Source organism: Cinclus cinclus, chromosome 17, assembly GCF_963662255.1.
Source record: "Cinclus cinclus chromosome 17, bCinCin1.1, whole genome shotgun sequence".
In the NCBI taxonomy this organism is placed as follows: domain Eukaryota; kingdom Metazoa; phylum Chordata; class Aves; order Passeriformes; family Cinclidae; genus Cinclus; species Cinclus cinclus.
This window is the reverse complement of record NC_085062.1, coordinates 9,038,574-9,055,915: the sequence shown is the minus strand read 5'-3', so window position 1 is coordinate 9,055,915 and position 17,342 is coordinate 9,038,574. Positions and strand designations below refer to the sequence as shown.

Below are 17,342 nucleotides of genomic sequence, written 5' to 3'. Positions count from 1 at the left end.
AGCACAAGGTTTAATGAGCCACCCAGAAAGGAGACAAAGTTTTAAATCTGAACCTTGTTTTACAGCATGGTCTCTGAGAAAATTTGTTCTCCTTTGCTGTAGGGTGAGTAAAAGAGCCTGCAAAGGCTGTAAACACCTCCTAATGCACACTGCAATTCCTGCTGTAAGCCTGCTGCCAGCTGTCCTTTAGGAGGATGGCTGCACAAAATTATTTCACATGCGTCCATTATGCAGCATGATCACAATTAATGGAATAAATTTTATGATTCAAAACAAATTAAGCAACATGTAGAAAATTCTAAAACCATGAAAAACGCATTAATTTATTCATTGCCATGCATTTGTGATCTTTCCACTTTCGGAGTACGATTTAATTGACTAGTTTAGAGACCAATTAATCCCTTTACATTTAAGTCAATCACTGAATCCTCTCCAAATAATTTAGCTCCTACATGCTGCCTCCCATTTGATGTCCCAGGAGAGTGACTGCAGTTGAAACAGGTGGCACACAAATCACATTTAGGAATGGAGAAAGAACTGCCCTAGCAGGGATATGAAGCATTGAAGATAAAGATGCACAATTCAGTCAACCATGTTCACTCCCTGATCTCCACTACTCCAGCTCCCAATCATGTCCTCAATGTTTGGGGGGGTTCAAATGATAATTGCAGGTCACACATAATTATTTTAATTTTTTTTTTTTTTTTTACTTTCTAGTCCTTACCTGCCTACTGCTCCTCTCTTCATTTTATTAAAAGGCACATGGAAATAATTCAGTGTCAACGATAGGGAGAGGTGGATTTGTCACCAAGGAAATAATTCCTCGGGTGGGGAATAGAGGTATTGGACACCAAATCAGAAAATTCCAGCATCACAATCCTAAGGGGAGGGAAAAATCCTGACATATTGAGGTTTTTTGCCTATTAAAACCACTCACAATCTCACCAGTATTGGAATGGGACAGGACATTTTATCTTCCCACAAAAATAACACCGCAAAAGCTATCAGAATGAAGGTAGGATTTCTCTATTTAAACAAAAAATTAAATATGAAAATGAGCCAAGGACTTCACCCCTTCTATAAGGTGCTCAACCAACAAAAAAGCTTGAAAAGAAAAATTATTTCAAATAAGCTAAAATAAGCTCCTGAAACCACACGAGGCTCAAGTAGAAATGAAAGTATTGTTTTTGTACATCAGTCCAAGGCTTGTGCATTTTAAACATTTACATAGACGCATGATAAACAAATGATCTGAAATCTAAAGAAAAACACAATTCAACACAATTCAAGAAAAATCACGAGAAGAAAAAAAATTATTCTCGTATCAAATGCAAGAATTCTGTTTTCAGTTCCACCAAGGAATCTTACAAATTATTTTCTCCCTCGTTTTCCTCTTGAATTAAGAACAAGTTTCTGTCAGAAAATGAAAAGAAAAAACCCCAATCCAACCACCGCAGAAAAACATTTCTGCAGTGAGAAGTATTTTATAGAAATGCCTGAAATACCAATTCTGTGTCTTGGCAGGACTGAAACTCCACCCAAGTGAGTGAACCAGGCAGAGCTCCGGCAACCAGAAGCACCCAGCATGGGACACTGTCACCGAGTGACCCCCGAGAAAGGGAAACCAGCATCTTTATCCATCCCGCACCTCCAGACTTCTCCACGTGAGACCTGCGGGAGCTTTGTGCAAGCCCCGGTGGGCTCAGCCCCTGCAAGCCCAGTGCCCGTGCCCTGGCCCGTGCTGCCACAGTGCTGACTCGGCATCTCTGCCACGCCAAACAGTTCCTGAGGCAGGAATGTCCTGCAGCTGTGGCTTTGTGCAGGCTCCTCACCCACCCACCGACACCAGCTAAAGGCTTCAAACGCTCTGCCGGTGCTGCCTGTGCTGGCGGCACAGGTTGGTTTGCCGTTCAGAATGACTTCACCCCAAACGTGGAGATAAAATTAAAGAAATTGCTCTAAAAGCTGGATTAGCCTGTTAATTCCCAGGCAGAAATGACACTGCTCTGCCATGTGTACGCAGCTCTCCACACGTGTAACGCTGAGCGTCAGTGCACAGTGCAAACCCACACACAGACAGCATGCAGGGACAAAAAAGCATGCAAACGTGCAGCTTGCCCTGCTCTTCCAAGCAGACCTCTTCTCAGCAGACCCAGGACTGGAAGGGAATGTACCCACAAGGAAAAGCTGAGCTCCATGAACTCAGCTCTTAAAAGGTAAAGCAGTCATGCTCACATGGACTCCACAGTGCTCAGAATGTTCACAAAACTTCTCTGACAACCCCTAAGACATCATTACTTCCAACACGTCACTGAGATTTGGCAGGATTTTCCTCAAGGTCAGAAAAATTCTCTTCAGGATTTCAATTAAATACTGTTAATTTTTTACTGAATTATATGGTGAAGGAAAAGCAAATAACCATTCCCCAATTCTGGTTCTTCCTCTCTCAACCTGGTCATTTTCCAGCATTTCTGAACATTCAAACTCCAGTGTGTGCTACAGCTATGACTGTTACCATCCTATTCCTGAAGGTTCCAGAAAGAGAGAAAACACAGGATTTAGCAGTGAGCATGGGAGAAGGGAAATGAGTTAGACTGAAACCACAGTGATATCCCTCAGTGCAGTCTGCAGCTTCAGGATCCAAGATTTTCCTGTCTAGCCCAGAGAAACTGCCTCACACTATAATTAATAAATGGGATCACAAGAAAAGGAGTTTTACACCCATTTCCTCTGCTCTTTTTTAACATCAACAAGAGTCTCTGGTGGCTCTTCCAACGCTGTCTGTGTGTTGGCACATCCATCCCTCTGTGCTGTGGACAACTGTTGTGTTCCATGTGCAGCCTCACCCCGTCCTCAGTCTGCTCTCCAGGGAGATCTACCAGCCCTGAGCTGCCTGCACCCACCTCTGCTCCAAAGGGGAGACAGTTGACAGCAGAAAATAGAAATTTTTTGATAACACTGAATAGTTCTTTTTCACTCCAGGCACCTGAAGACAGGCAGAGTCTTCACAATGTTGTGTTCACCTGAGCTGTGAAAGAGGAGGCGGCTTCCTTTTGACAATATTCTGGTAAATGGTGGGACTGGTCACTAGCCTGATGTCTATCATGAAACACAAGCAGGTTTTTGAGGGTGTGAGCACAATAGGCTGCATAATCTCAGCACTGTTCCCACAGGGATGTCAGGCCTCTGGACACAGGCCTGGACCAGGCTCCCTTGTTCCAGCACAATCAGCTGCAGGAGGTACATTGACAATTCCAGAAAAAAGGACATGTAAATGCAGGTGGGCAGGAGAGCAGAGGGGAGAGTCAGAGTGAAGGCTATTTATAGTGCATGGTCTTTTGTGTGGAATTGGTTGGAAATGCTAAGACTGAAGATGAATGAAGAAAAAAACATGCAAATTATTTCACTTTTTTCTCAGTGCCCTCCCAACCTACCCATGAGCAAAACAAAAGCCTTCTTTGTTGATGCTCAGTGACTTATTCAGAACTCCCAGTGTAAAATGAGATGTTTCAGGTGCTGCAGAAAGTCTTGAGAAGCAGAGATACCATTATTTACTGATGGCAGTGGTTCCATCAGACAAAAAGGTGCCACCAAGATCCTTTATTCATCTCAAAAACTTCCCTGACCTCACTGTCCTGGCAATGGCAGAACTGGCCTAGGGACACATCCTCATCAACAGAATGGCACCAAAGGCAAGGCCACACTTGCATTTCATTCCAGAATTGAAGTCTAACATGTAAGAGGAAACTGTTCCCCCAAAATTCACAGATTTAATAGAAAAGCAAACTTCGAAAGGGCCAAAATACAAGAAGAATGCCTGAAAGTGCCATGAACATACCCCAAAAGAGTATTATTTTCTGAGCCCTCATTTAAAAAAAAAAATTAAAGGAATTAATCAGAAAAAGAAGATTCTCTTAGAAGCCCCACTGAGCAAAAAACTTATGAATGCATCTGATATTTTTTTGGGCAGGCAGGAAACATGACCTGTAAAATAGGCTACCGAGTTAACGAGACACAGAACAAAGGAAAATACTAATCTTGTAACATGTGTTTTGTTTTAGAGCTGAGAAAATCAAGATCCTTATTCTGGAAAGTGGAGTACAGTAGTTTTGTTTGTGGGGGTTTGCTGTGTTTGGGGTTTTTTGAGGTATAGTTACTGTGAATGTAGATTCAGAGTAAGTCAAGTGTTTGCTGCAAAGAAAATCACAAGAGTGCTTTACATCCAAGAGCAGGGAATGTGTAATGAGCTATAAAAGATCTGCTGCATTCCTGCTGGGAACTCTGCTTGTTCCACACACCTTTCCTACAGTTATGTCTTATTTTGTTACTCCCTCAAAGAACAGACTGCACAAAGCACATCCCTGGGAACTGCACCTTCCTCTTTGGCAGAGAAGATAAAATAAACAATCCCACCATAGCATCTCCTGTGTCACTGATGGAATTGCCTGTTGCTATTTTAAACAGCACTGGCATAACAGAAATTAAAACTGCTCTTAAATAACAGTGTACTCCAGTAAACCCAACAATAGTGTAAACAAAAGGTTTTTAATGTCTCAATTCAATATTTAACAATGAAAACCTTTTCACATACCTACACAGAGCAGAGAAACCCCACTTCCAACTATTACTACTTTGTAACTGCCTATATACAGCAATCAATCACATAATGGAGGCATGAGATAAAATACTACTGCTCCTGGATGAGAGAAGCTAGGGACAAATCAGTCTAAAGAAAGCACCTGAACAACTGGCTTAAGAAACCTTTTTCTAAGAAACAACATATCCAAAGAAAAGCAAAGCAAAGCAAAGCAAAAAAAAAAAAAAAAAAAAGACTGCAAATTAGGAGTGAAGAAGGTAAAACAAATACAAGACTCTACAATTTCTCATTAAGTTAAGATGCTACAGTAAGCAATGAAGCAAAATCCCCAAATGGAAGAAAATGTTTTCTTGTTCCCTCTCATCCTGTCTGCTTCAAGAACAAAATCCAAATGCAGATGTAGGAAATCACTCTTTAGATAAATCCATAAAGTTACATTCATGCTGTCTAACTGCACCAAGGCAGAGATAATGGCATTGGTGCAGGAAACTCTTTAGGACGTGGCCAATTCTGCAGACAGGAGCACAGACAAACAATAAACAGCTTCACACTGGGTTTTGCTTCAGCTGACAAGCAAAGGTGTCACCTATCAAGTCTCTGCGTTCTTGGCACTTATGGGAGACTTAAAGATTGGCCCAACCCAATAAATACAGAAAAATCAGTTTCTTCATTAGTTTTCACCCGAGCAGGAATCCACGAGAATCAAATTCCTACCCATGGAAGAGAAAAGGCTGAGGACATGAATGAATGAACTCAAAGAATTTCTGCAAAAACAGAGGACTGGCACTTTAATGAGAGACACGAGACCCTTGAAGGGGAGGTTGGATGATTAAAAGACTGGAGCTGGAAAAGGAAAATGATTTATATTCTCATCGCATCAATGTTACTTCTGGTCAAACACAACCACTTAGATTTAGGTACACAACTCTATCTACATTAAGTTTATTAAGCAACTTCATAAAGTCCACAGAAGATTCAAATGAAGCAGAAACAAACCAAGGAGCAGAACGTTTATGATCAGAAGGAAGCAAAAGATCACACACCATGTCCCAAGAGCAAACCATCAGAAGCAGCAGTGCAGCAGCTTGAAGTTATTAAATGTTATTGTGCTTCAATCATCAGCAACAGAATTCAACAGAAATCACTCAAACTTCAAAAAGAAAGGAAGGCCCCCACGCCCAACACAGCCCCCCCAGCTACATTAACCAGAGACAAGAGGGATTTCACACCCTCTTGGTACTCCAGTGGACTAAAGATCCAAGTACCTACATTTCTTATGCATTCTCTGATCTACATCTTCCCTCTTTCAGACACTGTTAGCTAAGACATTTTAAGTGACAGAAGTTGTGAACATTTTCTATTCAGCTGGCCAGCAATTTGCAGCAAGTATCAGCAATGAGACAATTTGTTTCCGTCAGTGTGCCTGAATCACACAGAAATTGCTAACATCACACAAAAAGCCAGACTTCTATATTTTACATAAATGGGACTTTCAACAGGTATATGCTAGAGGAAGACACATTTCCATGATAGAAATTAAACGAGACATTTGTGAAATTACTTTTGTCACACAGTCAACTTCAAAGGGAGATCTGCATCCAAACTCCAGCAGGAATCTCCTGTTTTACCCCAGCAATAGGGCAGAAGTTCTGTGATGGCTGGAAACTGTCAGCTAAATGTGCCATGGATCCTTCTACAAGGAAGTTTGAGTGCATAGTGATGGAACACAATATTCTTATTTCAATCACACAACCAGTCCTGCACCAAGCTTCCAGGGGAGCTGTTCTTTCTGGGACTCCCAATAATATCCAGAGTGACTTGAGTTTCACAAGCAGCTCCTCTCATTCCAGACTCATTTCACCGATTTCTTCTTGGAGAAAAAGCCCCACCCAAACAACAAGAGAACAAATACAATGACCCAGCTTAAGCTGAGATGAGCATGGAACACTTTGAGAGGCTTTTCAGGTGCAAAAACCCTAACAAAGTACAGTCAACCCTTGAGAACATTTGCTGTTGTAAGGAGCAGAGCTCCAACCCATCTTCTCCTCACTGACAACGATGCTGGCAAAAGTCCCACTGGAAATGAATCTGTATAACCCAAGAGTTCCTTTCTTCTGTTAATACAGCTTCTCAAGACCTGCTTTAAACTGTTACAGTACAGTATTTCTTGGAAATTTAAGCTACACCAGTATCAGACAGGTTTGGTGGTTTTCATTTCTTCATAAACTATGAGTAGAGAGAGATTTTTCAGTTGTCCTACTTGTTGGGTCACTACAGTCACCATCTGAGGTGGGAAAGGTGAAGTGCTGCTGAAAACAAGATATCTGTCTTAGGGTTTTAAACACCTTGTCTGTAAAAATATACATATACTGATCCCACAGAGTACAGGTGAACTGTAAGGATAAGGTCAGCCAAGTGAGAAAACTGAGTTCCATACAGCTCCATTTTTTCTTAGCCAAGCAATACCACGATTCTCGAAGTACATAAAATCATGTGTCTCATGAGAACTTTGCAGTTAACTATGTTTTTCCTCACATTTTTTCCCTCTATAACATAAAGGCTGGTGATAAGTAATGCAATAGCAATCTAAGCTAGCTCTGAAATTTCCATTTCTAAACCTCTCTCCATAAAGCGGAAAGGATTTCAATTTTCCAGCAGCCATGGGAATTCAGAGGAGCAGGAAGGGAGGGAAATCATTTCAGATAGATGCCAAATTTTATCACACGTGGAAGTCTGAATGAAATCTAAATCTAGGAAAATTATTTAGAAAGAAGACACAGTATGTTTTAGTATAAAACTACACAGATTTAATACCAAGGTAAGAGACTGCCAGCAAACGGCTTTAGCAGGTTCTGTTTTCCTTGTGTTGGGATCAATTCATGAGCTGAGCATGAGGGAAGACTTCCTTTAGGGTTGAAAGGGTAATTTAGTTTCCATGGTCCATTAATTTCTTGGCTTCTTTCCCCAGCCTGCTCATTAGTGTGAAGTGCAGTGACGAGGTTTAGAATATGGAAGTTGAAGCAGCACCTACAAAATTCCTTCACACAATGATTGCAAAACATCATTCAGAATCAGCAGAGCTTTGAGATTTTTTGACCTGGAATTCAGACTAGGTGGCCTGCATCAATAACCATTTCTACCTTTAAAGATGGTACCAAGTCAGTTAATGACATTATTAATGGCTCCTCACGATTATCCATCAGTGTTTGCTCCAACAGCCTCCAAACAGACAAACCAGTTTTACTTCAGCTGAATTAGTAACAGATGGAGGAGATGCATTACCCTCAATCACAAGGTTAAACAGATAATTATGAAAAAACACCCACAAGTCTCTGATATTATCTGATCCTATTAATGTTGCAGGCGACGGAGTAACACAGAGCCGAGCAGAGGAAGCAGGAGAATTATTTAGGTCACTTGAAGAAACAGATTTCTCTCTGATTTCTTTCTTTCCAGAAGCACAGGCTGCAAGTGAAGCAGCCAAATTTGGCAGCATGAAGGCAGACAGAAACCTGGGTGTGAGTTCTAGACTCCCAGGAAAAGCTCCCACTCTGCAGTAGCACTTCCCTGGATTAATCACTAACAAGATTTGACCCTTCCCTTCCAGAGGACAGGATGAAGAAGAGGTTTATGTTTCATTCTGCTGGCCTGTGTAAGACAACCCTGCCCTACAACTTTGTATTCTCCATCTCTAACACACAAACAAGCATCATCCCTTCCCACATGGAATTAAGTGGTTGAAAAAGTATAACAACATTAAAGCATAAGCAGAAAAAGTTTAGGATTGTCCTTCATGTTATTCCCACTCTGTACTTCAGGGCAAGATTGTTAATTTTCTTTTTGAAACCTGCAGTAAAAAAAAAAAAAAAAAGTAAAACTCAGAAATAAATTATTCCTTTATTAAAGCCCACCTTAAATCTCCATATTTAAAGTAGATTCTCAGCAGAATAAAGGAAAAGTTTGAGTAAAACCAGACATACATTAAAAAAAAAGTTGAATTCAACCACTTCCTAGGGCTTGGCTGCTTCTCTGACAGCACTAGATGAATGAATATAAACTTCACTAATTCCTGCAACTCAAGATGTCCTGCAAGATGCACCATTCCTGACTCCAGGCACCTGGGTGGTGCAAAGCCCACCCCACTCCTGGAGAAAGTGTCTGCTCCCTGCACTGGAACAGGACCGTGCCTGTTTTCCTCAGGGGAGGCTCCTGTGACTGCCTGGAGGCCAATCCTGTGTCACTGCTCCACACAACACTTCAGTACACCTGACTGTGGAGAGGCAGATATTAAATAAGAACTCTGCACTGGGATAATTTATTTCTTTGGAAAAGAAGCAGACTGGGTAGTTCCTTTCTTACTTTCAACAACAAACACTCTCCCAGTATTAAAATTGCCTGGATGGAACAGCTCAGCTCACATTTTTCAACCATTAGTGAATGTTTTCCTAATGCTCTTGTTGAAAGACAAAATTTTAATAAAATCTGTTAAGATTCTTCAGATGCTACTATTTGTTAAGAAGACTAGGTCAGAGCAAATAGCAGACAAGAAAAATCTAAATATTGACTTAAAACTATGTTACCTGGCCATAAAATTGACACATAAAATTAAGCTCCTAAAAATACAACTAAATATTTGAAGCGCTCCTTGAAATGCAAGCTCAGTTGTGTGTACTCTGCCAGCAAAGTAATCCCATGAAATCAATTAGAAAAAAGAAATAACACAACTGTGAGGAGACCATGGCATTTCTAAATATACATCCAGAGCTATATACACAGCCACCTCTCAGCAATCTCAAAAAATCACCAGGACAAAATCTAAAGGTCACCAGGGGAGTAGGGAGGAAACAGCAAGCTCCCTTCATCCTGTGAGGAAACCCAGCCAGACACAACGTGTACTTTGGAACCTCATGTCATGGTGGGAACTTCCAACTTAGAAGAGGTGCATGGCTGGTATCAGATAAATTAATCCAAAAAACATGTGAATATAAGCATCTAGCACAATGTAGAAGGACAGAAATACACAGTTCCTGCTTCTAAATGTGTTGGTACAGCAGGAGGGGTTTTATTAATACTCACTCAGGATTGCTGAAGTGCTTTGCAAGTGGAAAGTCCAGCAGTGAGTTAGGCAGCTTAGACGTTGGTTAAGCCCTCCCATCACACAATCTTCTATCCCAAACATATCTAACACCTCCCTGAGGATGCAGGCCAAAAGTTGCCCAATTTTAAACAGAGTCCTGGTTCCACATTCAGATCAGAAAGCTGGAGGATCCCTGGCAGCAGACCGGGCTGGGAAAAGAATCTCTTTGAAGCTGCTCATGAGTTTGGAATGTACAAATGAAGACCGTACCCTAATTCAGGCAGACAGGGAAGGCAGGACATAGCTTTAAACAATCATGTGGTTACAACGGCTTCACTGGAATGTGATAGTCTGAAATTATGTGCAGCTCAAGTGTTTTTTAAATAAGAACTTGAAGCAATCCAACTGCAGGGAAGGAGGCAGAGCACTATTAAACCAGCAGGCATCACACGCAGTCCTCTGTACCTGCTGGTGCAGCTGAGCCACTCAACCTGCAGCTCCCAGCTCCTGCCTTCCCCAGGTCAGAACTCCCTGCACTGATGGGTGCTGCTGGTGCTCCCTGGAGGAGTTCACCCCAAACCCTGGCTCCTGAGCACTGCTCTCACCACTCCACTCCACTTGTCATTGCTCACAAAGTTTCCCTCAAACCTACAGCAACATTTTTTATTTCCAAGAAACTCACTTGAAAGGCAAAAACCTAAACAGTGGTTAAGCATTCCTTTGCTCTGTGATCTCTCATATTTTAGGGACAAGCCTTCTGTTGTGTTTGGGGTTTGTTTGTAGTTGAAAATATCAAGTTTTAGTTAGGGGGTGCTGGTACAGTAGGTGTGTGGTTGGGATTTTCCAGCCCCAATCCACACAAGCATAATTTAATTTTTCAAACATACCTAAATAAGGTTTTATAAGTAGCCCCAATGGAACTGCTGTCATGCAAAATGAACTAAGAGTGAAATGTTCACCACATATTGATCTTAAAGTGGTTCCATTAGACTTAGGAAATTTAAATTAATCCCAATTGCTGTTATTTTAGATTTTATAGAAAAAATTCTACACAAAAATATTCATTTATTCAACTACAAAACAAAGAAGCAGCTCTGTATAAGCATTTCAGTTTTCAACTAAAAATATCTGAAAATTATTCTCCTTAACAAAAAATCTAATTAAAAACAAGAGCAGCAACACATATCTATCTATAGCTATGCACAGATGATGCCATGTGTGTGCATATGCAGCAAGGATCTACAGGCACAGTCCAGTATCCATAGGCATCACATTTTTGGACTGCTTTTACAGTTTATTTCAGTATAAAAGGCCTCTAAACTGGTAAACAAACAAAAAACCAGTGAGTTGTTAAAAAGATAATCACATGTAGATATGCCATTCGTATTAAGGCAGAACTTGAATCTCATTTGATCAGAGCCATTCTTTGGAGCATGGAAGGAGCCATCTCCTAGCTAGAAAAGCCATTATCAGAGGAAATCCTTTGACTTCACTGACAAGACAGATAAAAAGCATCTCATTGAGGGTCAGGTTTGCATGGTCAGCAAAAAAGAAAGTAAAACCTGCTTTCCACTCCCCCTTCTCCTGGGAAGGATGAATATTAGGCTATTAGGTAGTCAGATACATTATTTTATAGCTTGCAAAGCCCTTGGGTAATAAAGAATGAGTGCAACTGCCACAGGCAGCTTTACAGGAAATTGTGTGAAACAATGACAGATGCTCCAGAATTGTTTCAAAACAAGAAAGCCAGGAAGAGCAGTGTGTCAGCTCATGGGCTTTGCCCACAAACCATGTTCTCTAACATGCTGACAGAAACTGTGTGCATAAAAAACTGTGCTTGGGATTATGTGCACATGCACACAAATAATGCCATGAATGCAGAGTTAAACAATTCTATCCATAATGAAATATCTCAATAAATATGTATTTCTATTGCCTCTCTCAGAAACAGCTGGATAAGCCTCACTGATTTAACAGGAATTACTTGAGAAACTGCAAAGGCAAGTAAACAGGACTGACAAAATTAAAACTTTCATATTGAACTTTCAAAAAATAGTTGAAGTACTGGTCAAAAAAAACCCACTCAGGCATTTAAAATACTAAATCTCACTAACCCTCAATTTGATGTAATACCCTTTACTCACTGAACACAGGACTTACATCACACACCAACTTCAGAGCTAGATTTTAAAAGCAATTGGTTGCTGTTAGATGGAAAAAGACACCAAGTAGAATCTTGAAGAAACAAATAAAGCCCAATTCCCACTGACAGAAACATGAAGTAGGTGCCTAACAGTGCCATCAAGTCTTACAGGCAGCTACCTGCACATTAAATTACAGAGATGTCCTAACTGCCTCCAAACCTAAGATTTTTAACTACAACATAAAAATCTCTTACAGATTTTGGAACAGTAGCACAGGGATGATTTTTTCACCCAGCCCAGGTGGCAATCTGCTGCTTTTGGCAGAATGACACTGATATTATTTTGCAGTGCCATCTGACTCTTTAATAAATAGGGTTGCTTCTGTGTGATCTCCTGGTTGGTTTGTGTGTGTAACTAACCACATCTTTGTCTTGCTTAATACACATTTTCATTTCCAGTGTGCTTTTTGCTATAAACTGCTTTAAACTATTTATTTGGTTTCGCATGCTAGCAACGCAGTATGTAAAAATTCACTTGACTGGCTTTTACAGAGACTTTTAGAAAAAGGAATAATATTTAAAAGCTTAAGAGTAAAATTACATCAATAAAGTCATCTCAGTACTTTTTCAAACAAAGCAGTGGAATTCCAGTGCAGGGTGCATCTGTGAAGAATGAAGGCAGGTGAAATTACTGCAACATTGCCAACTGCTAAGCACCTGGCTTCAGTTGTGATGCTCATTCTTTATTAACATTTACAGAAAATATCATTATTTTTAAAAGATTTTGGTCCAAATCATTTATAGGAATAATTAGTGTCTTCATTTAAAGAATATTGCTGAACCTTCTCAAAAGATCTGGGAAACTCTTCAAGTGTGAAGGAACTGTATCCTCAAAGCTCTTGTAACCCAGCACGGTGAGGACAGAACATCCCCTGGCTCCAGAGGTGGTGGAAGTCAAGTCCTCCTTGTTTAATCTCTGGAGTTTTACAGCAAGGAAATTGTGTGCTCAGCTTTATTAGAGCAGTTCAGAACAAAACAGGGAGCAGATTGCAAAAATCCACCTCCAAGTAGCATACAGGTCACACGAGCATATCAGTGACACAAAGCACACTGCCAGAAAAGCAGAGAGGCATCAGGACAGCCTAAAATAAAGCACTGCTATTTTTAGTTCTTTGTTGCTGTTGATTGCACTGTACCAGAAATAGATTCTAAAATAAGTATGGAGGTTTGGTGGAGACTTTATTAGTCCATCTGTTCTCCAGGAGACTTTGATTTTTCTGTAATACCACACAAATCTGCAGTACATGAAGGTGTCCTTAAATATAAACATATAATAAAAAATATTCAGGAAAACATACAGCAAACCAAAGCCAGTCCAGTCTCAAAACAGTGGTTTGCAGTTTGCAACTTGAGCAAAACAAAACCCCACCAAACTAACACTCTTATTTCAAGATCTCTTTTGTGATAGTGTATTGTAAAAGGATTGACTGGTTTATTTTTCAACTCAAAGTAAATCATCTCCACTCATGCAAAACCATCATTCAAAATTGGAACATTAAATAGATTTCTCTTTTTATACTCCTGAACTGGTAATTTACATCCAAAATGAATCTTCAAAGATCATAAATGCTACATAAAGGGAAATGGAAATGCAGTTGAAATTACCAGTGTGTTTGTGTGTGTGTGTGTGACACAAATGGGAACAATCATGGATTTGTGAGAAGAGTAGCCTTAAGAATAATGAAGTACAACAGCAAATCCTGCTACACTGCACCCTTTCTTACAAGGAACAGAAGAAGAGAGATGTAGTGTCACTGACAGTGTTAGCTCCTGTAAATAAAATGAACATGTGACGCACAGGGTGGGGGAATGGACAGCTAAACTCACTGGCCAGTAGAATTTCTCAATCAACTGGTTCACTATATTTAATTCCTTCATTTAGAACAGCTTTCTCTGTGCTAACTTCCACCAGTGAGGTATTTTTTTCTCTGTTATTTTTACCATCAATACAAGTGCTACAAGTTTGGACTGAACTGTATTAAACAGGTCTGTGTGGGCAGCTCATAAAGTGCTCCAGCTTACTTTAATTAGTTCTTTTAATTCTTTCACTTATACAAACACTACAGCTACTTAAGTGCCTCTCCTGAGATCACTTAGCCCTCTTTGATTTCTTTCAGCATTGAGACACAGTCCTTGACTTAACTTTGCATTTAAAAAGAGACATCACAATTATTAAGGCTAAATAATGAGAACTAAAAGAAGAAGGCAAACAGCACAGAAACAAATTCTGCTCTGATTATGATACTGGAAAAACTAGAATTCAAGGCAAAGAACTTGTAAAACTTCAGAGAAGACTGAAGAAGAGACTGGAAGAGAAGAAAGAAAAAAACCAATGGGGGAAACCCCCCCCAGAAAAACCCCAAAAATAAATTCAATAGAAATAAACATAAAGAAAAGGAACAGGAGGCAAAAATAATAATTCCATGCAAAGAACATAAGGAGTTTTCATTGTGAAGGAGATGAACTGAACAGAGAGAGCAGATGTGTACTAAAATCAAAAGGCTTGAGACAAAAAAGGATATAGAGAGTTATATTCTCTCCTTCACACAGGAAGTAGGAGCCCTAAAATACACTAATGAATGAAAAAAATAAACCAAAAATCCCGACCCATTGCATAGATGAACTATGGTATTAATTACCAACAAGTATTTATGCAGGCTGAAATTCTGTGTGGGCTCAAGCTCAATTAAATGCACAAAAGAAAAATTCATCAGCAGTTGTTAAACATAAAAATATGTCAAGCTGTATTGTCAAACCCAGCAGGAACCTGACCCAGTGTAGAGAAAAATAACTGAATTCTTGACATGATCTGAAGACTCTTTCCTGAGCTGTCCCACTTCTGACCACTGCTGGAGACAATTTTTATGGTAAGGGATTATTTAGGATCTGGGTATATTCCTTTTTAAGAAATTAGAAGCACATAATCGTAGGCAGCTTCCTGAAATGTCCAGAGTAACTGTATTACACTGATTTTTATCTGACTTGGCCAAATGCTACATCTGTCTCATGGCCAGGGCCAAAGCAGGCAGAATCTGATACTCTTCAGGCAACATTTCCACTCCCTCCTAAATTAAATCTTTTTCTAGGAATTGGGCAGGGCAGTAAATAATTTCCCTGTATGTGTCTGTCCTAAGGAATTGCTCTCCAAAATGTCAGATCTAAATGTGGTTTCAGCAGTACTGTGTGCACACTGATGTGCTCCTACATAATCTGAAAACTAGTAAAGAGAGAATTCTGTACATTAGACATCCAGTTCCATATTTTAGACTGTTGGATCCTTCAACAAGAAAAAAAAAAGGAAGACATTTTAATGTTCTTCCTTCAGCTCTTCTCCATCAGCTTTTCAGTCAACAGATGGAAATTATATAATTAGATGTACTGACATCATCATCCAAAAAAACTCTTGCAGTTCCCCGTGTCTTTAACAGCTGGCAACATGAAGAGATTAAAAAGAGATGAGATCCCTCAAAGTAATTTTTGCAGCTTGCTTTCCTCAGGAGACAGAAAATCCCCTTGGCTGGTGGGAAATTCAATCTCCCCCTGCATGACAACCTTGTCCTTCAAAATTCTTCTCCCCACAGTCCTGCCATGCCTGCAGACATCCCAGCCATCAGCATTAGTCTCTCACTCTGCCATGTCACATCATCAATCGTGGGACCATATTTTGTAAGTCCTTGAATCCTTCACACAGGCACCCACAGCTCCTACTTCTCTTGGAATGCCTTCCCCCTCCCACTCCCCTCCAGGGAGGAAACTCCAAAAATTGTCACCATGACATTCAGACTGACAGAAATCAGAGAAAGGCAACAGTCTTCCATGCAAGTTTCTACCACCCCAAATATTCCAGGGTCTAGCTGACCATCATTTCACAATGTACAGTAAGAAAACTGGTTTTCACTCCAGATCTGGATTGGTTCTCAGATATCCAGCTAAAACTCAAACAACAAGGCAAGAAGAAAGGGTGGAGGGAAAAGGAGGAAGTCTACTCCTGCAGGAAGAAAATACCTTGCAAGTCTCACATAGTTTCACACAGACATTGCTAAATCCAGTGATGCAGGAGGAATTCCTGTCGGGTTTTTCCTTACAGATCACCAAGGATCCCTTGGCACAGCCACAGGTGTGGCCTGGGATCACAGCATACTTCATGTGCAATTCCCTGGGCAGATGAACCCTGACCAAAATACTCACTGAGGCAACTCTGCACACACAGTGTCAGGATTTAGAGCCTTTTCCCTGTGTAATGCAAACTCTCTGCCACTCACATAAGCTAGTGCAGAAGCAGCACTTCCTATCCTGAAGAACAGTATCCACATCCAAGCCTTGCAACAGCAAATCTGCAGAGGTGTCATTACAGCAAAGGAGTGTGGACCACACGTGCTGCTACAGAGAAAAGCCATGGTTTGACCCCTGCTGCAACACCAGACCCGATGGCAGTAGATGGCAGCATCAAGCACAGTATTGGCAAAGATTAGTTTGGCAATGCTGGAAGAGGATTTTGCTGGGTGCCTGGAAAAAAGGTCTGCTCCTTAGGAATTACTCACTCTTAGCTTTATTAACAGGGTAGAGTTGAGAGACTAAATGCAGTGTGATTTATTACAACAGCTATTCATGCTTACTGATTTTTCAGAAAGAAAACTTGGCATAAATACACTGTGTGCCACGACTGTGAAGCAGAGGGCTGCCCACATGAGGGTCCAGACAAATGGGTCTATCCTACCTTGAGGGAATCCAGACAGCCCAGACCCACACTCTGCTAGAGAATCCAATTCTTGTTTCCAAAATGTTAACCAGTCACTTGTCCAGGAATTCTCAACTTCCAAAGTGCAGACACTCAGAACACAAAAAGTCACTTCACTGCCCAAGTGAGAGCACTTGAGAGTTGCCCAGCATTAGGGACTGAGAAAGGATCTGCTCCACGTGTGCTCCTCACCCTGCCTCTGGTTCAGGCAACACACAGCTTCTGCAGAGTTCACACTGAAGGAACAAGGTTTGCCCTGCAATCCAAAGCAGGAGAAGAAAAGGCTTTTTTCCTGAGGATTTACCCTTCAAAGGGCAAAATTCTTCAACAATTCACCCCAAAATCCTATTTTGAGGGAGGTATGGTGGCAACACATCACATGTCCATTGCCAGAACCTCTCCCTACCTCCCCCTCCTGCCCCACTCTTTTCAATGTACAAGCTATTTTTAATCATGTGAGATTTCTCAGAGAGGAAAAGTAAAAGCTCTGTCACCAGTCAGTACTTCTTGCTACAACTCAGAGAGACCATCCAAGAATAACAACCAGTGGCTTCTTAATGCATTTTACTAATCCAACTACCCAGTTTGTCCCACCAAACATCACTGCTCTAACTGCAGCCCCTCCCATTCTAGACAGGTTTAAAATTAAAGACTGTGAGCTCAGGGCAGAGTTTGGTTAGAGTGATTATGCAGGAGGAGAACGAGCCACTAGAAACAAACAGAAGGG

At 40.8% G+C, this 17,342-nt stretch overlaps 1 protein-coding gene across 1 annotated transcript in view; it reads right to left on the bottom strand.

The window, feature by feature from the left end:
• Nucleotides 1–17,342, bottom strand: part of MED13L (mediator complex subunit 13L) — a 170,683-nt gene that overhangs the window by 58,857 nt on the left and 94,484 nt on the right. The window lies entirely within an intron of this gene.